The following is a 23,758-nucleotide window of genomic DNA, read 5'->3' on the forward strand; positions in this document are numbered from 1 at the left end:
TACGCCCCGCCTCCCTTACAGTGGCCCCTAGTTGAGAAGCTCATGTCCCTCTGGGGTGACATGCCTGATACCCTCTCTGTAGTGGGCGGGGATCGGAACAACGTGATCGATCTGAGTAAGGATAGGTGGCGTAGTGGGGCGGCTGCTCGGAGGGGGACGTGGGAGTTTCTACCACTAAATTGCATGCACTAGCGACAGGACTGGACTGGATGGACACGTGGCGATACATGCATGGCGCGGGGAGGGAATACACGTATTTTTCTGCAGTACATGACTCGTTTTCTAGACTTGATTATATATTTGTTCCACGGAGACTGACCTCTAGAATCATGGCGGTAGACATCCTACCGAGGGCCTTGTCCGACCACTCACCAGTTGCTATCACCGTTAATGCGGGTTTGGCCAGGCAGCCGTTTAGATGGCATTTGTCGGGATGGCACTTGACGCAAGAAAACTATAGGGCTCACATGTCCCTGGAATTGGATCAATATCTAGAGTCCAATGTGGGCTCCGTTGACTCTCAGACTAGTATCTGGGAGGCCCTTAAGCCAACTATGCGCGGCGTGGATATTGCGTGGTGCGCGGCTGCCCGCAGGGAACGGCGGAAAGACCTTCTGCCAAGTGAGGCGGAGCTGGAGGGCTTAGAACGCGGTTGTTAAGAGGCAGAAGGGGGCCCTGGCAGGCGGCGACTGCTCCTGGCCCAGCAGCAGTATACTGCAGTGCTAATGGATGAGGCGCGCCAGGCGTGGTTGGCCACTCGTAGTCGTACCAGTGGGGAGACAAATCGTGTAAAATGTTACACCGCCTATGTCAGGGCATGCTACATGCCCAGCCGTTCCCTCGGATAGTGGACCCCTGGGGCGGGCCGGTACTCGAACCCCGGAGATTGCGGAGAGCTTTGCTCTCTTCTACAATGAGCTATATGCGCCGCGGGAGAGCTTGCCGGCCGTTATGCTCCAGCGTTTCATAGATGACCTCCCCCCGCGGGCGGCGTCTGAGGAAGTGCGGGATTTGCTGGATAGACTGCTGACGGATGACTAAATAGGTACGGCTTTGGGTAAGTTGAACCCCGGTAAGGTGCCGGGACCAAACGGTTTCCCCTGCGAGTTTTTTCGGCGCTTTTTCGTCCAGTTGGGCCCACTACTCCGGCCGGTGATAGAGGAGGCGCGTGAGGGGGGAGTGCTCCCAGCGGATTGGCGTCACGCAGAAATGTGGTCTTTTTGAATCCGCGCCGGTCCCCGGAGAACCATGCGTCCTATCGCCCGATATCCTTATTAAACGCCAAGGCCAAGGTCCTAGTCAAAGTCCTAGCCATCCGCCTTAAGCCCAATATCACGGAGCTAGTGCACCCGGATCAGGCGGGCTTTGTGCCCCAGAGGGCCACCCGCCATAACATTCGGCGTGCTCATGTGGCCGTCTCCGCATGGCGGCCACTTGGGGAGCTGGTGGCGCTATTCCTTGCTGATATGGACCGCGCCTTTGACTCTCTGAACTGGGTCTATTTGTTTGCCCTACTGGAGCATTTTAACCTAGGCCCGCGCTTTTTGGCGTATGTGCGGCTCCTGTACACGGACCTCACTGCCTCGGTGCGCGTCGGGGGGGGCGATCTCGAGCCCCTTTGCAGTTCGTCGGGGGACGCGACAGGGCGGTCCCCTGTCTCCCTATCTATCTATTCACTCTCGCTATGGAGCCTCTTGCGGTGTGGGTGTGCATAGATGCCCAGCTCAAGGGATTCCGATGGTCAGTGGGCCTTACGAATAAGATAGCGCTCTACGCTGACGATGTGATATTCTTTCTCACCGACCTTGATCGCCCGGGGCTGCGGTTGCTGCGTATCCTCCAAATTTCTGGTGAAACTTCAGGCCTTTATATGAATCCTACAAAGTCCACATTGTGGATGCTGGCCGGGCGGGGACGGGTCGGGAGTGGGCGTCTGGCCTCCACATTGCATCGGGTGGAGTGAAATACCTGGGTTTGTTCTTGTTGGAGGATGCGGCGGCTTCCCGGGAACGCAACCTGACCCCAGTCTGGGAACGTGCGCGCGAGGACATGAAGGTGTGGTCCCGCATGCCATTGACCATCTATGGCAGATCAGCCATCTTCAAAATGGTGACTCTCCCGCGAATAGTATATCAGCTACAAAACCAGCCCTATCGAATTCCGCCGCGCTGGTTCCAATTGGTCAACTCGGCGCTGAGTGGATTCCTGTGGGATGGTGGGATCGCGCAAGTGGCATTACGAACCTGTTTCCGCTCCACCTACATGGGGGAACTGGCCACGTCAGACGTTCTATTGTACTATCAGGCTGCACATCTACTGGTCCTAAACGTCTGGTGGTATGGCGACAGAGGGGACCCTGCATACGCAGTTGAAAGATTTCTCATGGGCTCGGCTTCAGTCCATACGCTATTGTATTTGGTTGCACTCCGGCGCTGTCTTCCCTCGGCCACCCAGGTTGTATTTTACGTCTGGAGGCAGGCGCTCCGCCGAATGGGTTGGTGGAACGAGCTTACCCAGGAAACTCCTTTGTGGCATAATGGTCGCCTTCCCCACCTGTCTGCACTTCAGGGCTTCCGGGGATGGGACGCTATTGATATCCCCTCCTTGGGAGATGTGATGTCAGGCTGCTCTCTGAAGTCTTTTCAAGACCTGCAAGAGGAGTTTGCGATGCCCCGTACCCAATTTTATAAATACCTTCAGTTCCGTCACGCCCTGACGCCCTATCTGGCTGCTCTGGAAGGGCTCCCTGACTTTAGCCCACTGGAAGCTAAATTATTTATTGGTGAGTTGCCGGACAAGAAGCTCTCACGCATCTATCAGACACTGGTCCATCACAGCTCAACTGATCTCTCTAGACTTAGGGCTAACTGGGAGGAGGATATTGGGGACCTAGAGGAGGAGGACTGGAATGAAGCTCTGGCAAGGTTGCGGACGGCCGCAATCTCCACTTGTCTGCGCCTGATCCAATTTAAGTATTTACATCGCACATACTTCACAAGGCAGCGCTTATGGCGTGCGGGAATGGTGGGTTCCCCGGAGTGCCTTAGGTGTGGAGCAGAGGTTGGCACTCTATTGCATACTGTCTGGAGCTGTCCGGCACTACAGAGGTTTTGGGTAGGAGTCTTTCGGAGCCTGTCGGAGGTGCTGGCTTGGGTGCTTCCTCGAGATCCCAGATTGGTGTTGCTACATGTTATGGAGGGGATTAGGGGTAACCGGTACAAACGCCACTTGCTGTTGCTGGGCCTTACCTTGGCCAGGGGATTGGGGGTAACCGGTACAAACGCCACTTACTGTTGCTGGGCCTTACCTTGGCCAAACGAGACATTGCACGTGCCTAAGCATGGGTGAATTTTGCGGATCTCGCGTTCGCGAATTTTGCGGATTTGCGAACTCGAAATCCGCAAAATCCGCGAATTCCCGCGAATTTGCGGATTTTTTTTTTGTGTGTTCGCAATTGTTTCTGCCAGTTCGCGAGGATTTGGTACTAGTTCGCAATTGCGAACTTACTTGTCGGCTCGCAACGGTCGCGACTATGTTGTTTCTACGTCTGGTTCATCATCACAGCCTCCCAGCACCCTCTGTTTCACCACTGGCACCCTCTCTTTGACCCATGCCACCCTCTGTTACATCAATGCCACCCTCTGGTTCATCATCACTGTAGAAGATGGGGGGGAAAAGCAAGCCCACCTGCCCTGCTTGAACTGACATGAATTAATTTGGGGTTAGTTTATTAACAACACCTGCCCTGCCCCAACTGACAATAATGAATTAGGGGCTAATTAATGTGTCACTGAAAGAATTTCAAGTTCCAGCCTGGCACCTGCTTGTCTGCTCCTTTAGCTGTAAATCAGGACCTTTGTGGCATACAGTTAAGGTCAGAGCAGGGTCACACAATAGTTGCAAGCAGGCAACCGAATTCTGGAGGGCCCCCTCAGGAAGCACTACAAAGAATCGTTACAAATCATGAGGTTGACCTTTTGCACCTGCTCATTGCTTTTGCTTTTGCTGAAATCATTTTTCGGTTTTTTTCGCGCTATTCGCGGGGCGCGGCGTCGTGCGAAACCGACCGCGGAAGCCGCCAATTCGTGCGAATGAGCATTTTATTTTTTTGCGGCTTGTTGTTTCGCGAGTTTTTTTGCAGTATTCGCGAGCCGCTTGCAGCGCAACACGCGAATTTACCCCAAGGTCGAGTACGGGCGCGGCCATTTTGTTTGCGTGACGTATTTCCGTTTCCGCCCGCTATGTATAATCTCGCGCAGTAAGCGCATTGCGAGTAGAGGTTCGCACGAGATCGCGCGGGAAATCTAGAGGTTCGCACGAGATCGCGAGGAAAATCTCGCGCGAACTTACTTTCGCGCTCGTGAACGGGCGCCGGCCATCTTGTTTTTCATTCATTTCCTGTGTCTGGGCATGGTGTTTAATCCTCTTGGTATCTTTGCCATCCTTTGCTTGTTTTCAGTTTTTTTTTTACGATTTTGCTTCTTATCTATCCCTCTCTTTTCCTAGCTGTATATTTTTGTCTTTTCTGCTATTTTTCTTTACTTTTAAACTACTTTTTTAAACTCTTTTCTTTTCTTCTTCCCTATCCTATTCTTTCTTAATTTTCTACTTCTTCCTACCTTACCTGCCCAGACCATGGTCAAGCCAGGCGCCGTGAAGCTGCCCAGGCACTTGAGGGCCGCAGCGGCGGCGGGGAGTAGTGCTGGACCCAGTGCCAGGACAGCATGCGGGAGATTGAGGGGGGAGCAGGTGACGCGACGGGAGATATTCAGCCCGGAGGAAGTGGGCGCGCTGGTCTACTTCGTCCAGCGCCGCCTGCCCAGGACCATCGCGGGAGGCGGCAGGATCGCGGCCGGCGGCTACAACATGCGGGAGCGCCGGAAGCGGTGGGAGAAGGTGTGCTGGGCCATATCCCACCTCTACGGGGTCCAGCGCACCTACAGCCAGGTCACCCATCGCTGGACGGACCTCCTGGACCATGAGCGTGACCTGCTGGACCAGCTCGGCTTGGAGATCCCCGGGCTTGGTGAGTAGTAGTAGCCATTTAATCACTCACTACTATGATGTTTTCTCCTGCTCTGTGTTGTTGTATTGCAAATATTTGTTTTTTACATGGAGCAAGCCAATAATGCCGCTGATGACGATTACATTGTAGTTAAATTATATTTCAAAATCTTCTGTGCATTTCAGGTGCACTGCTCTCCTTCTCAGTGGCGTTGCTACTATGCCTATTTGTTTTCTATTTCGTGGTCTCATTGGCCTGAGTAACTATTATGTATGAGTGTACTTTACAGAACTGCGTAATGCTAGACACTAGGGGGCAGATTACATTTACAAGCCCCTTGCGCCACGTTTACGTTGCCTTGCGTGACGCAACAGCGGCGTAAACGTGCCGCATCCCTGCGAGTCATTTACAGCATGACGCATCTAGGGAGATGCGTCACGTTATAAAGCCATGGGCCTGCACCACAATGGGTGCGTTACTAGTACGCAGGGTGGGCGGTCCGGCGGCTGTGCGCCTCGCAAAATTGCCTGCGTGAAATCTACAAGATTTAACGCAGGCACTTCTGCGACGCTGCTACGTCAATTCAATTCCCTATGTCTGCTCGAAGCAGGCTAAAGGACTGACACAGCATGTTAAGTATTGGGTGGCCCTGAGCATTACTGGAGTTGCATTGCGTTGGCGACGTGACTCAGGCGATGCGCCGCTCTTACGTGACGAGATGCGTCACGCAAGTGCCTACCCTTGCGCCAGGGCGCGCCGCATTGTAAATGAGGTGCATCTGCCGTGTCGCAAGGGTAGTTTTGCGTGACGCATTTGATCTGGCGCATCTCTGGAGATGCGCCAGAACGCGTAAGTAAGTATGCCCCTAAGGGGCAGAATTGCAATTACCGTCGCATCCCTGCAAAGTAGCAGGGATGCGCCATTAATTGTGCGGCCCGCTACCACCACCAAACATGGTGCGCCGTATTTGCAATGCGGCGCACCATGGGCCCAAAACGTCACCGAAGCTTTACTGCTGGAGTTGCGTCACAACGATGGCGCAGCTCCAGCAATGCTCTGGGGTACCCTATCTCCCCAATGCTGGGTCAAGCCGTACGTCTGCTTCAAGCAGGTGCAGGGTTTGTGTGACGCATCATTGTCCTAAAGGTGACTGATTGAAATTTTGTAGATTTCCCTCAGCCACTATTAGGATGTGTTCCAGCGCAGGAATGCCCTCCCTTGCGCCGGAACGCCCCCTGATGGCGCAGGGCTTTATAACGGGATGCATCTCCCAAATGCGTCACGTTGTTATAATATTATACGCCGCACCATGGCGCCCTTTTTTGTTTAGCTGCTGCGTCACAAAAGTCACGCAAGAACGGCGCAAAAGAGCCGCAAGGGGCTTAAATCTGCCCCTTCCTTTGTACCCCTGACAATAAGAAAAATAGTGGCGGTGGATTGATAGTTTGACTATTTCAATGACTGGTAATGTAGCAGGCAACTGTTAGTGTTGTCACTGATCTGACTGAAATCACAATGGAGTTTGTCTGTCACTTTGCGTCTTGCCTGCCTGCCAGTCCTAGGTGAACGTTTCAGTACTTTGTTTAGTGAGTTACGTGACTTTCGAAGTCACAGGTCCGCAAATAAATGAAAACTAACCCTAATCAATATAATTTCGCGGAAATATTTTGTTATTGTTCTTTTGAAATGTTTGATTTGGTTGACATTGACAAGCAACAATCATCCATGTTTTCTGTTCTTTCTTTCATGTTGTACGTCAGCTCCCCCCAGGGGCGAGAGGAGGACACAGGAGCAGCAGGCGGCGGATGCTGTTCAACAGGGCCAGGATCGGGCAGGCGAGGGCTCCTCTGCTGGCCCCAGTAAGTTTTCATTTTAGACTAGTACCTATTTTTCCTAGCGTTCCTCATTTGACTTTTTTCAAAATTGTCTTTGCTCTTCTTGTAGACTGTATCTAAATTCTTATACTGCCTCTACTATGACTCCCTGTGGTATTACTAGATTATTCTTATTAGTCTGTCTGTGTAGCTAACTAAGATTGCACGGTTGGCGAAACTCCCATGATTCTAGTCAGCAATAGCTCTATCAACTTAGTGCAGTCCTCTGGGATTGTCCATAATGTCTTTTGAAGTGTTCTATCTGGACTCATGCTTGCAAAAATTGCAAAACCTTTCGCTCAGTCATTCTAGTCTGGACCAAAATACACAGATTGTATTTAAGTTTAAAAGCTTTATTAAAAGTAAACACATTTATTAAAATGAAGTCATAATAAAACTAAACGTTTAACTGATAATGGAAAAGTGGTTAGTGCTGACGATTAATTGAAGACATTTCTTGTGGTCGAGCCGAGCTCTCACCTGGTTTCAACTTGATCTTGTTGTTAGAAGTCCATCTTCTGTCTGTGTGGAGAAAAATGGTGCGTGTTAAAAAAACAGCCTTCATCAGTTGTGCCAAAAAGTGCAGCAAGACAACCTTCCCTGGAAAAAGGGACATTTTTTTTAACTTTAACGTAGACAGTCACAAATTACATTGTTTTCACATGTCTTCATTCCTAGACCAAAGACTAGTGAGTGCTTTATTCTAACATTCTTAAATGTACTTTGTAGGTGGAACATCTGGTGGCGGGGCCAGTGTGGAGGTGGTGGTGCTCGACACGGAGGCGGAGGGCGATTCTTCAGGGGAGGAGGCGGCGGCTGTGAGAGTTGAGACGGTGGTGGTGGCGGCCAGAGGTAAGCTCTTATATATTCCTTACTTATTGAGATTGAAGACTAGCTGGGAAGGCAAGAATATGAGATGCATGGCTGGGTGAATGATGAAGCAATGATGGGTGGAAGGACAACAGCCTGGGTGGGTGACACAGAAACTTTATGTGTCCATATACCTGGATCATGCTACTATCTGACTCTTAGATAGCATATGTGTATCTAGAGCAGGGGTACTCATAGTACGGCCCGCGGGCCGGTGGTGGCCCGGCAAGCCTTCCTTGGCGGTGCGCAGACCTTGCAGACAATCACTGCTCCCCCGGCCCCCACAGAGCAGAGGCTTTTTTGTATTTCACCTGTTAGCGCCCCTGCATCTCCACTCTGACAATCGCTGCTCCCCCGGCCCCCACAGAGCAGAGTGGAGATGCAAGGCCACAAAGAGGTGAAATAGAACAAAGCCTCTGTGGGGCCGGGTAAGCAGTGATTGTCAGGGTGGAGAAGCAGGGGCGCTACAACAAACAAAGCCTCAATAATATGTTAATGGTCTTTTAAAGACCTGTTAAGTACTTTGGTGTTGTTGTCTGTGTGTGCGTGTTGAGGAAGCGGTCTCAACCCGGGCTGAAGGCTGACACAGATAGACACACACACAGTGAGATGACAGAGGGGGAGGTAGAGGGAGGGCAGGAGGGAGAGAGAGATGGAGAGGGAGGGCAGGAGGGAGAGCAGGAGGGAGAGAGATGTATGTAAATGCTGGGTCTGGTGGCTCAGTGGGTGAGGGCATCTGCTGCAGGGACCTGTGTGCAACCTCATGGTCACAAGTTATCGTTTTGCTTTAGCCCCGCCCCCTCTGACTCCGCCCCCACCAGTGCGGCCCTCGGCCCCAAACTACACTGTAAATGTAGCCCCTGAGAGAAAGTTTGTGAATACCCATGATCTAGAGAGAGTAGACGGTCAGTGGATGAACTAAGTGTAACTTTGAAGAGCATGTAACACTGCACCCGCACGTCCGTTCCAGTGTAGGAAAGGCAAGGAAAAGAACTTTTAATTTTGTCCAAATACTACCATCAATAGTAGCAGTAGTTTGTATTGCAAGCACTGCATAGATCCGGTTATTACGGTGGCCACTCCCTACCTCTCTTAATAAGTTTAGTAGTACTCAGTCATTCATGTGTGGATGTATCACTGGTCACTCAATAAAAAGCAAAGCACCTAAAGTCATCCCATATATAAGCAAAAACATCCCATGTGAAGTGATAGATAATCAGATTATTTATCTTCTTCAATTTTCCATTTCTAGTACTCATTTCCACTGTAGGGTGAAAGTTAAATTAATTAAGCAGTAGCCCTTGAGTTGTAACAGAGTATTCTCAGTGCCACCCGTAATAGAAAAGTAAGAGCTTCACCACCTGCATGTACTGGACAGGTACAGTAACGCAACGCAAGTCTAGGTCACTCCTCATGGCGTGCGTCTCTTTTTCTCGGGTGCAAGTTTACTGCGCTGGCATTATGCCGGCTTGCAGAAGATAACGTACCAATTTTCCAAAACAAGAGACAAGAAGAAGAATAAGACTGGTGTACTTTCATAGTCGACTCCAATGGAAGTCCATAGTGCTCGTAGAATTTGTTCCTTAAACTCCCACTAATGTTAGAGCAAGGATGAAGAAGTGTGAGGTTAGATAGATACTGGCCTCAATAGTTATGTAATGCGTTTGCAAGTTGCTAGTTGTAGTGCAACACAAATTTCTGCTGAATGATTGAGTTAATCTTAAGGAGCATTGGTTACAGACTATGTCTTTCTTTCTTCATATAGGTTCTCCTTCCAAACGAACAAGGAGGAAGGAGCTGGCTAGAGCGGCCCGGCAACGGAGGATCGATGCCACTGTGGCCGAATATCGGCGGCTGGTGGCCCTGGAGGACGAAGAAAGTGTGCAGTCGACCACAACAACTACGTCGTCTGCATCGGCCTCCGTTCCCCCACGGGCTGCCAGTGCCACCCAGCACAGTGGTCCACCCAGACTGAGCCGGGCTGCCAAAGCCAAACGCCACCGCCGAGTAGCAAGGACAACAGCTACAGCTTCCTCTCACAGCCGTTGCACCTACAAGGCATTGAAGGCACGCCTGCGCCGCAGTACCCTGATGGTGTCCCGCCTCCAGCAGGAGCTCCACCACTTTTCCAACCAGTTGGAGGGGCTCCGCGTAGAGCACGCCTTGCTCCGCCAGGAGCATGATGCCCTGGCCCAAAAAGTTGACAGCATCCGCCCATAGTGTCCCTTGCCCATTTTTTAGAGACTTTTGGGGGGTGGGAATTGGGAGTTGGGTTTTTGGGGACTTTTGAAGGACAATCGTTGGGGTTAGGGAGGGTCTTGCGGGAGATTATTTTGTTAGGGATATAAATATACTTTTTCAAACTTTATCTGAGCATACCCGTTTCTTACTGCTTGCCTGGTGGGTGGGGGTTTAACGTTGACTTTGTTTTCCTGAAAGTTTAGTTCCATTTTCTTCCTTTAAGTGTAAATGCCCAAATGTTTTCAACACTAAGTGCCTCTCTCAGACGAAGTGAATCTAAGAGTCCTAGGACTTTAGTAGTACTACCTTCAGTCTCTCGTCTCTCGTACTAATACTCCATTATACCCCCAAACCACCAAACGCTTATCTTACCTGTAATTTGTGTTTGAAAGTAAGGCTAGACCCAGGGCTGGCTCCACGGGAAACAGGGAATATGGTTGGCAATCTTGGTCGGATAAAATTTCCTCATAGCGGTGGTACTAGTGGTGTGACACAGTGGCAGTTGCATGCCTATGAAAAAAAAGAAAATGAAATCTGGTTTGTCCTCCTGAGCAATTCAACGGTACAACTGAGAATATAGCAGGTGACAGAAGTACAGTAGAACAGTGCCACATTGTAGCCTAACAAATGGTAAAGTATAACTACTAATTCGGTTGAAGTTCTTTCACATTAGCAATGGTTCTTTGTCAAGCAGAGTAAGAATATATCCTCGGATTTCTTCACCAGCCTGTTGCTATCACCTTATCCTCCCCAGCAAGTGTGTGGATTTATTGCTGTCATTTAGTCACACATCAATCAAAACCACACAGCCCGGGGGAAGAGGGTTAGGGTTTGAAAAATGGATGGGTACGGGGGTTTTTGGGAAAGGTTTTGGGAGACAAGAAAAAATAGCACAGCATAGACAAACAATTGTGAACATAAACAAATCTTTGGGTACAAACCTATCCATCAATCTTTGAAAGTGCATGCACTACTGCATACATGTCAGTGAAAAGTAAGTAGTACATTCGACAACTGTGGAAGAAAGAATGCGACAGTACAGGGCCTGTGTGGAATTATTGATAACGATATTCAACATAAGGTCTCTGTACTTAGCCAGATACCCGAGAGCCTTGCTGGTCACTATAAATCCATTCACAACAACACTCAGTGGGGTTGGTCTGGAAGGTATAGTAGATAGAAAAGGAGAAATTGCTTGTTTTCTAGGTGTCCCCTCACTCACCAGGGTTGCCCCTTGGTGACATGCTTCATCATTGGGGCCATCCCAGTCCTCTACGGCCTGGGGCGTGCTGCGACTTGCGAATTACGTAGGAGCACTTACAAATGACTATGTGTGGTGCAGATGTGATAGTGGAGTGGACTAAGTGATGTGTTAAGGGATCAATTTAGAAGCAGAGAGAGATCCAAGAAATGCAGTCACAGTCAGAGAAAAAGGCAAGGGATACTGTATCTATGTGGTTGTAGTGGTCCTGTTGGAAGTGGTAAGTAAGTTGCCTGCAGAAAAAAAATCCTCCTATTAGCGGCACTCCTCCATTGCAGCCGACGCTTCGTCCATCGATGTTGGTCACCAGAAGACACCCTGTCCACTGCCTGCCTGATGCTGAATTGTGGCTCGCTACTGTGAAGCCTGACTCCATCCTTTTTTCCCCATTGCAGAGACTGAAACCCGGCCTGTAATTATTCAACGAAAAACAGGAAGTGATATAATATTACAACACCACTGATAAATAAATATAAGGTATGTAGGCTGTGGAGTGCAAAAAGTCACAATTTGATTTTCCTAGTAGACAGTACAATATTTTTGAAAGTGCGTACTCTGAGTCACCTTTTGAAGGATAAATAAGTATGGGCAAATTAATGTAGCGGATCTTGCCCCTCAAGCTAGGTGTACTGTAAACTGTGTTTTAGAACAAAATTTGATCTTCCTAGCAGTGCTCCCACCCAGACCCTTACTAAAGCCAGTCGCAAAAATGTAGAAGACCCCCAATCAAATCTCAAAAAACGAGGCCTAGCAGAAAACTGGTGACAAAACTTACTTTGAAAGTAAAAGTAGGCCGAAGTACCCCCTTCCTAATTACCCATTACCCACCGTGGATTGCATTCAAACCACTTGCAAGCAACCAAGCAAAAGTAGCCATAGCCAGCATCGCTCCAAGACTCGAAATCCCCCCCACTCAAACACATGCAATAGAAATACTGCTAACCCTAACGAACCCTAAGTTAAGAATAGTGGCAAAGGCTTTCTTTAACTATGCCAAATCCCCCCTTTCCCACCATGGATTTTCTTCAAATGACTTGCAACCAAAATTACACATTCTCACGAGTGCTCTAAGACCCCAGAACTCAGTTGGAAAAATCTAGAACACCCCGAAACACATGCAATCCTGCTGCTAGGGCTAACCCTAACGGACCCTAAGTTACAAAAAGTGCCAAAAGGCTTTTCCGCGAGGATTTTGTCCCAACCACTTCTACCCGGTATTAGACCTTCCCAGGAATGCCCCAAGACCCGCCAACCCACCCGCCAAGAAGCATAACACCCCCAAACAGGCCAAAAGCAAAATCTCATACTTGCAATATTTCTGGGCCTTCGGTCCAAACGCACTGCGTAGCTAGGCCATAAGTCGGGGTTGCCACGACGGATTTCCTGAAAAGCAAATGCAATCAAGATTAGAGTGTCCAAGCAGTGCTCCCAGACCACGAAACTCACCCACAAACAGACGGAACCCCCCCTAAGAGCACCTCAAAGGCAAGCAAGTCATCAAAAACACAAACATTTTTCCGCCTGGGATTTGGTCCAAAACACTTTTATCCGGTATTAGAGCTTCCCAGCAATGGCCCCAGAGCCGTCAACCCAGGAGAAAACGAGTAGAAGACCCCCAAACAGCCAAAGAGCAAAAGTACAAAAATGGGGACTTAGTCAATTTTTCACAAATTTCCCAAATCACTCCGCGCGCGCTCTGCAGCTAGGCCCTAACTCCCCTCTGCCACCATGGATTTGCTTCAAACCTCTTGCAAAGTAAAGTATATATAGCCAGCAGTGCTCCCAGACAACGAAACTCACCCACAAACACCAGGAAGCCCCCCAAACAGGCCCCCGAAAACGCTACATAGAGTAAAATGTCAGAAATAGCCCAAAAAAAATCGGCCTGGATTTTGTCCCAACCACTTCTACCCGGTATTAGACCTTCCCAGGAATGCCCCAAGACCCGCCAACCCACCCGCCAAGAAGCATAACACCCCCAAACAGGCCAAAAGCAAAATCTCATACTTGCAATATTTCTGGGCCTTCGGTCCAAACGCACTGCGTAGCTAGGCCATAAGTCGGGGTTGCCACGACGGATTTCCTGAAAAGCAAATGCAATCAAGATTAGAGTGTCCCAGCAGTGCTCCCAGACCACGAAACTCACCCACAAACACCAGGAAGCCCCCCAAACAGGCCCCCGAAAACGCTACATAGAGCAAAATGTCAGAAATAGCCAAAAAAAAATCGGCCTGGATTTTGTCCCAACCACTTCTACCCGGTATTAGACCTTCCCAGGAATGCCCCAAGACCCGCCAACCCACCCGCCAAGAAGCATAACACCCCCAAACAGGCCAAAAGCAAAATCTCATACTTGCAATATTTCTGGGCCTTCGGTCCAAACGCACTGCGTAGCTAGGCCATAAGTCGGGGTTGCCACGACGGATTTCCTGAAAAGCAAATGCAATCAAGATTAGAGTGTCCCAGCAGTGCTCCCAGACCACGAAACTCACCCACAAACACCAGGAAGCCCCCCAAACAGGCCCCCGAAAACGCTACATAGAGCAAAATGTCAGAAATAGCCAAAAAAAAATCGGCCTGGATTTTGTCCCAACCACTTCTACCCGGTATTAGACCTTCCCAGGAATGCCCCAAGACCCGCCAACCCACCCGCCAAGAAGCATAACACCCCCAAACAGGCCAAAAGCAAAATCTCATACTTGCAATATTTCTCGGCCTTCGGTCCAAACGCGCTGCGTAGCTAGGCCATAAGTCGGGGTTGGCACGACGGATTTCCTGAAAAGCAAATGCAATCAAGATTAGAGTGTCCCAGCAATGCTCCCAGACCACGAAACTCACCCACAAACAGACGGAACCTTCCCTAAGAGCACCTAAAAGGCAAGCAAGTCATCAAAAACACAAAAAAATGTCTTCCTGGGATTTGGTCCAAACCACTTTTATCCGGTATTAGAGCTTCCCAACAATGGTCCCAGAGCCGTCAACTCACCTGCAAAGAGGTACAACAACACCCCCACAAGTGCTGAGTCTTTCTTCATTGGGCGTAAACCAGCCCTCTGGTTTGATGGAAATAGGAGTCTGGAGGAGGAGGATAGAGGAGCATGTTCTTCTGAACTTGTGAACCTGAGGAATGCAGACTGCGGCAACTTCAAATCAATTAGCAAACCAGCGAAGACAGTTCTGCTGATGGGCTTGATTTTGTGATTATCTGATTAAAGTTTGAAATATATTAACTGTGCACAACAAAGAAAGACAGACACACAGGAATAAAAGTGAATAGGGACGAAAAAGAAAGTTATTGATTCGTTGTCTCATTTTCAGGGCTCGGTATCACGGTCCAGGAATGAGAATAAGGCTTCGTCATCATACTCTGCGAATTCAGGCAGGGTGAGCTCAGTGTCACCTGACAGAGTAGAAATTCCCTCATCTATGTTGCTGGCCACCTCCTCTTCATCCAGCACGCTCTCTCGTACTCTGAAATCTGGTGGTATGAGGTGCTGATTCATCTTGATCATTGTTAACCTCTCCACATTTTTGGGCGAGAGGCGGCTCCGTTTGGGAGTTACAATCCCACCAGCCGCACTGAAAACCCATTCAGAAGACACGCTTGCAAGTGGGCAAGACAAGTAGTTTAAAGCCAGGTTGGTGAGCTGTGGCCACAATTCTTTTTCCCATGCCAATACGCCAATGGGTCAGAATTAACATAGACCTCTGTTGAGGCATTCAGATAGTCCTTCACCATCGACTCAAGGTCCTCATCCAAGGTTCCTCCACTTTGCTTAGCTCTTGCTGTGCCTCTGACCTTTTGAGAACCAAACCCACGCAGAGCTAGCCAATCCTCTTCAGCCTCCAATGTTTCTGTTGTGTTTCGTGCAGATGATTCGGTTGCCGGTGTCTTTAACGGCTGAGAGGTCACTTGTGCCACAGCCACAGGTGCAGAAGTGGATTGTTTTGACTGGGGATGGCCTGCTGATGTACTGCCATTTCCTTCAATTTCCAGCCGTTCTGTTTCAAACCTCTTGGCTGACAAGGCTAGCCAACGTTTGTACTTTGGAACATGTTCATCATCAAAAGGAAAGAATGCTTGGCCTGCCAGCGCCTTTTTGTAGCGTGGATCCAGAATAGTAGCACAAATGTAATGCTGTTCTGAGTGGATCTTTTTAAGACGTTCATCACCTTGTAGGAGCTCTAATAATTGCTCAGCCAGAAGCAAAGAGTCTTGGTTTTTGTCATCTTTTCCAAACACAGAACACACCTCCTTCAGTTGGTCCTCCAGCATGTACAACAATGGGATAGCTTTTCCCAAATTAGAGTCCTCCTTGCTGACTGCACGCGTGAAGAACTCAAAAGGACGAAGCATGCGTGTCAGGCTTTCAACTATGTTCCATTGGGCCTTAAAAGAATGGCTGAAATGCTTGCACATTTTTCGGCAGGTCTCCAATACACTGTACGCTGCACTGCCTTTATTACCCAAGAATTTTTGGACAACCAGGTTTATACAGTGCGCCAAACACGGCACTCTGAAATAGTAACCGTCCCTCATGGCCTTCACTATATTGGCGCCATTGTCCGTGGAAACATAACCAACCTTGCGTTTTAGTGGGGACAGCCAGTTAAGGACCTTTGTGTTAAAGACATCCAAAATGTTTTCTGCTGTGTGACGTTTCTCCAAACCAAACATGGCTAGTGTTGCATGTTTCCGAGCAGCTTTAAAAACAATGTTCGTGTCAACACCTGTGTTTAGCTTTGCTTTAGCCCCTGAAAAAGAGACCCAGTGTGCAGTGATGCACATGTAATCAGCGCCTGCGCCACTGGTCCACATGTCTGTTGTCAGATGTATAGTGTGAACAGCACTCTTCTGCAAAGCTGCCCCAATCACCTTCAGAACATCTTCATGTAGTGCTGGAACCGCAACTCGGGCAAAATAGAACCGGCTAGGAACCTTCCATTTAGGGCAGAGCGCTGCCACTAATTCTAGAAAACCAACCCCTTCTACAAAAGAAAAAGGGAGAAGGTCCAGAGCTAGCATTTTAGCCAGCTTAGTGTTATACAGACGGGTCATTGGGTGGTTGCGTTCATATTGCGCTTCTGTAAACAACATCTTTTTAATGTTGCCCTGGACCAAGGATTTACGGGATGATGATGATCTCTTCGACCCAGTTACGCTCGCTGATGAACTTTTCCGCATTGATGTCTCACTCTCTCCCACACTCTTAGTGTGGCTCCCATGGGGTGTGCTGCTGACAGGGGAACTGGGTGTAAGTGAAGTGTTTGAATCGTCTTCTTCCTCCTCGTCATCATCAGATGAAAAATCAACGTTTTCATTGCGTGCAATTCGGGCTTCCTTGATCGCGTGTAGGTGCGCAAACCATTGGACAGCGTGCTGTCTCCTAAGATGACCTCTCTGGCCTCCGGTACCATAGTTGGTACCAAACTTACCACGACTAACTCGAAGCTTACAAATGCTACAAATGGCTACGTTTTCCTTTTTTGGGCAAACACTAAAGAAGTCCCAAACTGGAGACTTGAAATGTCTTTGGGGGCCGGAGGAGGCAGCGATACTGGTGGTGGTGGTCCTGCTGCTAATGCCAGATGAAGTGGAGGATGTGGATTGCCGAACTTCAGTACGTTTTGCACTTTCACCACCACGAATTGAGGTCAAGGACGAGGTGGGTACCTTCTTGCGAGGAAGAAATATGGAAGCGGTAGGTTTTGGTGTACTACTTAACTCCAAATCTAATGATTCCATTTCCATTGCCTCCTCGCCGACATCATCATCACGCTCAGCAGCTTCTCGGGATAGGGTCAAAATGTCTCTCTGCTGCATGCCCGGTGGGGCTGCAGTGACCTTTGTGATGACTGGCTCGTCGTCATCGTGAGAGGCTTCATCACCAGCAGTATCTGTCACTTCTTGTTGAGCCTCATCACACTCCATAGGTTTGAGTTTTTGGACGACCTTCCTTTTACGCTTAGGTACCGGTGTCAGATCATGGTGTGCCTCACTGTCAGACCGCAGTTGTGGTTCCCAAGACAGATCACTTGCATCAGAACGAGGTGGGCTTGAAGAAGATGTAGACACCCCCCTTGATCTTTTCCTTGCTAGGGATGTGGAAGACAATGAATGATCATCAGGAGGAGTGGCTTCCAATGATACCTCGGCTTCATTGTCGATTTCCTGATGTGCCCCTACTTCGGGAGGAACAACTATTGTGGGCACTTGTGAACCTCCATGCACCTTTGCTTGCGCATCTCCTTTTGCTGCCTCTCCTTCCACATGTACTTGGGCGTGTACTTGCACAGGGTGTTGTTGTTGCGGCTGTGGTTGTTCAACACTTGTCAGATGAGTTACAACAACCTGTGTTGATTCAGGGACATTGCTGCTACTTTCTTGCGATGAGCCAACATCACTGGTCGATGGTGATTGGAGAAGTACACTGACTGCCTCTGAAGCACTCAAGGGCTTTGACTTAAGTTGGCGTGGTGGTGGAGGCACTGAACCCAATGGAGCAGGGGTGCTGCTCCCAGCTTGGTCCCCAGCAGATCCTGCTGCTGCAGGCGTACTTTTTTTTTTTCTCCCAAAAAACGTGGTGGGTGGCACACCAGCCTCCTTGGTAACTTGCTTCTTCTGCTCCTTACTAGCAACTTTCTTGCTAGAGGAGCTACGGAGACCTTTCTTTGGGGCCATCTTCTTCAGAGCACGTCAGACAGCAGGCCGGAGTTGCACGAATTGTAGAGTTGTCTGAGGCCAGACGTGACGTCGCGTGACGTTATGCTGCACACACACACCACTGCAGGACTTCTTCCTGGCACTGGTGGTTCTCTTGAGTCTTGTGCACCTAAAAAAAATGGAAGACAGAGGAACATCAGTTCAGTTATAGAGCACAAAAAAATCGAAAAACACTGCAAAATCAGCACAATCCCAATCCATCCATGCCCTCCATAATGTTTAAATTCAAGACAACCCACAGAAAGACTAGGCCCATGCAAGACTCACTACCCCTGGGCATAAATAAAGGTTGAAAAGTAGGCAAAATGGTTGGAGGCCTAACAACAAAGCCTGCATTCAAAATGACCACTTGCCTCCTAGCACATTGCCAGGGCCTGCCTGTACCAGCACTCAAAATGGCCCCCACCCACATGGCCTGTCCCCATGAACAATCCAAAAAATCGATAAAAACACAGAAAAATCAGCACAATCCCCATGCCATCCATGCCCTCCATGATGTTTAAATTCAAGACACCCCACAGAAAGACTAGGCCCATGCACCACTCACTACCCCTGGTCAAAAGGCCCCAACAACAGGTCAAAAATCGAAAAACACAGAAAAATCAGCACAATCCCATTCCATCCATGCCCTCCATGATGTTTAAGTTCAAGACAGCCCACAGAAAGACTAGGCCCATGCTAGACTCAAATACCCCTGGTGAAAAGGCCACAAGTACAGGCCCAAAAAACGAAAATCACTGAAAAATCTGCACAATCCCATTCCATCCATGGCCTCCATGATGTTTAAATTCAAGACAACCCACAGAAAGACTAGGCCCATGCAAGACTCACTACCCCTGGGCATAAATAAAGGTGGAAAAGTAGGCAAAATGGTTGGAGGCCTAACAACAAAGCCTGCATTCAAAATGGCCACTTGCCTGCCAGCACATGGCCAGTGCCTGTAGCTGCACTCAAAATGGCCACCAGCCACATGGCCTGTCCCTCCCCATGAACACCCCCAAAAATCGAAAAACACTGCAAAATCAGCACAATCCCATTCCATCCATGGCCTCCATGATGTTTAAATTCAAGACAACCCACAGAAAGACTAGGCCCATGCAAGACTCACTACCCCTGGGCATAAATAAAGGTTGAAAAGTAGGCAAAATGGTTGGAGGCCTAACAACAAAGCCTGCATTCAAAATGGCCACTTGCCTCCTAGCACATGGCCAGGGCCTGCCTGTACCAGCACTCAAAATGGCTCCCACCCACATGGCCTGTCCCCATGAGCAATCCAAAAAATCGAAAAACACAGAAAAATCAGCACAATCCCCATGCCATCCATGCCCTCCATGATGTTTAAATTCAAGACACCCCACAGAAAGACTAGGCCCATGCACCACTCACTACCCCTGGTCAAGGCCCCAACAACAGGTCAAAAATCGAAAAACACAGAAAAATCAGCACAATCCCATTCCATCCATGCCCTCCATGATGTTTAAGTTCAAGACAGCCCACAGAAAGACTAGGCCCATGCTAGACTCAAATACCCCTGGTGAAAAGGCCACAAGTACAGGCCCAAAAAACGAAAATCACTGAAAAATCTGCACAATCCCATTCCATCCATGGCCTCCATGATGTTTAAATTCAAGACAACCCACAGAAAGACTAGGCCCATGCAAGACTCACTACCCCTGGGCATAAATAAAGGTTGAAAAGTAGGCAAAATGGTTGGAGGCCTAACAACAAAGCCTGCATTCAAAATGGCCACTTGCCTGCCAGCACATGGCCAGTGCCTGTAGCTGCACTCAAAATGGCCACCAGCCACATGGCATGTCCCTCCCCATGAACACCCCCAAAAATCGAAAAACACTGCAAAATCAGCACAATCCCATTCCATCCATGGCCTCCATGATGTTTAAATTCAAGACAACCCACAGAAAGACTAGGCCCATGCAAGACTCACTACCCCTGGGCATAAATAAAGGTTGAAAAGTAGGCAAAATGGTTGGAGGCCTAACAACAAAGCCTGCATTCAAAATGGCCACTTGCCTCCTAGCACATGGCCAGGGCCTGCCTGTACCAGCACTCAAAATGGCCCCCTCCCACATGGCCTGTCCCCATGAGCAATCCAAAAAATCGAAAAACACAGAAAAATCAGCACAATCCCCATGCCATCCATGCCCTCCATGATGTTTAAATTCAAGACACCCCACAGAAAGAGTAGGCCCATGCACCACTCACTACCCCTGGTCAAGGCCCCAACAACAGGTCAAAAATCGAAAAACACAGAAAAATCAGCACAATCCCATTCCATCCATGCCCTCCATGATGTTTAAGTTCAAGACAGCCCACAGAAAGACTAGGCCCATGCTAGACTCAAATACCCCTGGTGAAAAGGCCACAAGTACAGGCCCAAAAAACGAAAATCACTGAAAAATCAGCACAATCCCATTCCATCCGTGCCCTCCATGATGTTTAAATTCAAGACAACCTACAGAAAGACTAGGCCCATGCTAGACTCAAATACCCCTGGTGAAAAGGCCACAAGTACAGCCCCAAAAAACGAAAATCACTGAAAAATCAGCACAATCCCAATTCATCCATGGCCTCCATGATGTTTAAGTTCAAGACAACCCACCGAAAGACTCAGTCCACCCACCACTGAGTACCCCTGGGCAAAAGGCCCCAAAACAGCCCAAAAATCGAAAATTCCAAAATTTTAGTTGCAGCAACTGTAATGCCCCAAACAAACTTACTTGTAAAATTTCTAATCCAACAGTGATCCAAAGAAAGTCAAAAAGGCCTCAAATCCAAAGATCCACAAGCATCCACAAAAAGTAATCCTTCCAGCTCCAGATCCAAATGAAAAGTGACCAGGAGATGGACAAAGCACTGGGAGGAGCCTGCTGAACAGGAACAGGAAGTTGAAGACTGTGGGGCACTTCCTTCCTCCCACCCCCCTGCCCCCCTCCCCAAAATGGACTCCTCGCTAAAAAAGTGCAGGCAAATGTCAAACTAAGGAGTTATTCAGATAAAAATCATCATTTCTAGAAGGTTTATGCTGCTTGCTGGTGGATTTCTTGTGCAGAATTGCAAATTTATATTTTCGCTCGCCGCATCTCAAATCTCGCAATTGCGAAGTACCGCGAGACGTGATCTCGCCGTACTCGCGTTGACAAACTATCGCTGGCAAGCCGCGATGACGTAATCACGCTCTCCAATGCCAGCGGGATCACACAGCAAGATCCAAAATGGCGCAGCACTCGCAAACTATCGAAAAAAACAACTCGGCAAACGATGATAAACGCCGCGCGCCGCAAAAATTGTATCACCAACGCCGCGCGCCGCCAAAAAAATCCGCTGCGTGCGAATTTGCGGATTTTGCGGGAAATTCGCAAATCTCGCGGATTGCGAATTTCCCAAAAATCCGCAAAATCCGCGAGCGTAACGGATTTTCCGCCCATGCTTACACGTGCCTGGAAGGCGTACCAGCCCCCGGCCCAGGCTGCCTGGAGGAATGGAATGGACTTTTCCATGGGTATGGAGCAGCCTGTGTTCTTGGCCAGGGGCTGCCCTGGTAAGCACTTTAAGATTTGAAACGGTGGGCCGATTATCGAGGGCAGGACTTAGACCCTCCACCCGATGGAGTTGCACTCTCGTTACCTTAACGCTTAGACATTTGATTTTCTGCTGCTGTGTCCTGGCTTGACTCCGTATGCTTTCTGTACAGTTCTGTCGTCTTCAGTTTAACAGCTGCGCACTTGGGGGGAGGGGCGGAAGGGGGGGGTTGGGATACTGTTTTCTATTAAAAAGTCTGTCAATGATATTTTGATATGCTATTGCTTGCAGTGGTCCCCGGTGTTCGGGGCAATGCATCATATGTGTGTGCAGACAAATAAAATCTGTTTAAAAAAAAAAGTAAATATTGTTTTGTTTCTTGCTTCCAAGGCCTACAACAGTGATCTATCCACCAATGCATGGACAAAACACACATCCAGTCTACTACTGGGGTGTTTTACCAACTCCTAAACTTAAATAATTTCATTGAATTGTTCTAGAGAGGATATCGTTGTTCATGGTGCGCTGGGCTGGCTTCAGCGCTAGTGGAGCCTGGTGTGACAATCTTTTTAGGTGCCCGTTGCAATGACCTTCACCCCGGATCCCACACTACCACCCTTTTCAGTCCATAGATACTCTCTTACATGCATTTCATTTTTTTTAAAGAGCTATTTGTGGTTGGAATTTCTAAAAAAAAATGTATATACACCCAAATGAACCATTTTTAGCAAAATTAGGACAATGGATGTCTGGGGAAATAACTTAACATCCTAACCTATATTATGCAGTTTGCATGCAGTTCGTTGATGACAGTTCATAAGCCACTCTTCTGTTATTGGGATTGTAATTTATGAACTGCTGTAACAGAGGGATCTCTGTGATAAAAGCAGTAACCCACTAAGCTATCCACATACAATACAGGTTTGTGATCCGCATGGTACACGTTCTTTGCAGCAGGCGCAGGCGCATTACCGTCTGAGCTACTTTATGATTCAAAACTGCCATTAAACAAAACTCTGATCTCTCTCCAGCATGGACATGAATCACCAGAGTTAATTTGCCATTTTTATTGCTGCCTGAAAATGGCTGGACCAAAGCGAACTCTGCAGCAGGTGTTTTTGAAACTCTAAGTTCATTCCTCGCCCTACACTTTCATTCAGCGGTCACCACAACTAAATTATAGCCGTCTCGGCTAAGCAGCTTCAAATGCTGCATGGTCTCCATTGCTCTTTCAGGACACTCGACATTCAACTAAGCGTGGGCGGAAAATCCGTTCCGCTCGCGGATTTTGCGGATTTTCGGGAAATCCGCAATCCGCGAGATTTGCGGATTTCCCGCAAAATCCGCAAATTCGCACGCAGCGGATTTTTTTGGCGGCGCGCGGCGTTGGTGATACAATTTTTGCGGCGCGCGGCGTTTATCATCGTTTGCCGAGTTGTTTTTTTCGATAGTTTGCGAGTGCTGCGCCATTTTGGATCTTGCTGTGTGATCCCGCGGGAATTGGCGAGCGCGATTACGTCATCGCGGCTTGCCAGCGAGAGTTTGTCAACGCGAGTACGGCGAGATCACGTCTCGCGGTACTTCGCAAATTGCGAGATTTGAGATGCGGCGCGCGAAAATATAAATTTGCAATTCTGCACAAGAAATCCACCAGCAAGCAGCATAAACCTTCTAGAAATGATGATTTTTATGTGAATAACTCCTTAGTTTGACATTTGCCTGCACTTTTTTAGCGAGGAGTCCATTTTGGGGAGGGGGGCAGGGGGGTGGGAGGAAGGAAGTGCCCCATAGTCTTCAACTTCCTGTTCCTGTTCAGCAGGCTCCTCCCAGTGCTTTGTCCATCTCCTGGTCACTTTTCATTCGGATGTGGACCTGGAAGGATTACCTTTTGTGGATGCTGCTGGATCTTTGGATTTGAGGCCTTTTTGACTTTCTTTGGATCACTGTTGGATTAGAAATTTTACAAGTAAGTTTGTTTGGGGCATTACAGTTGCTGCAACTAAAATTTTGGGATTTTCGATTTTTGGGCTGTTTTGGGGCCTTTTCCCAGGGGTACTCAGTGGTGGGTGGACTGATTCTTTCTGTGGGTTGTCTTGAATTTAAACATCATGGAGGCCATAGATGAATTGGGATTGTGCTGATTGTTCTGTGTTTTTCGATTTTTTTTTGTTGTAAAATTTTGTGTTTTTCGATTTTTGACCTGTTGTTGGGGCCTTGACCAGGGGTAGTGAGTGGTGCATGGG

This window comes from Lissotriton vulgaris, chromosome 3_2 (assembly GCF_964263255.1).
Source record: "Lissotriton vulgaris chromosome 3_2, aLisVul1.2, whole genome shotgun sequence".
Lineage (NCBI taxonomy): Eukaryota > Metazoa > Chordata > Amphibia > Caudata > Salamandridae > Lissotriton > Lissotriton vulgaris.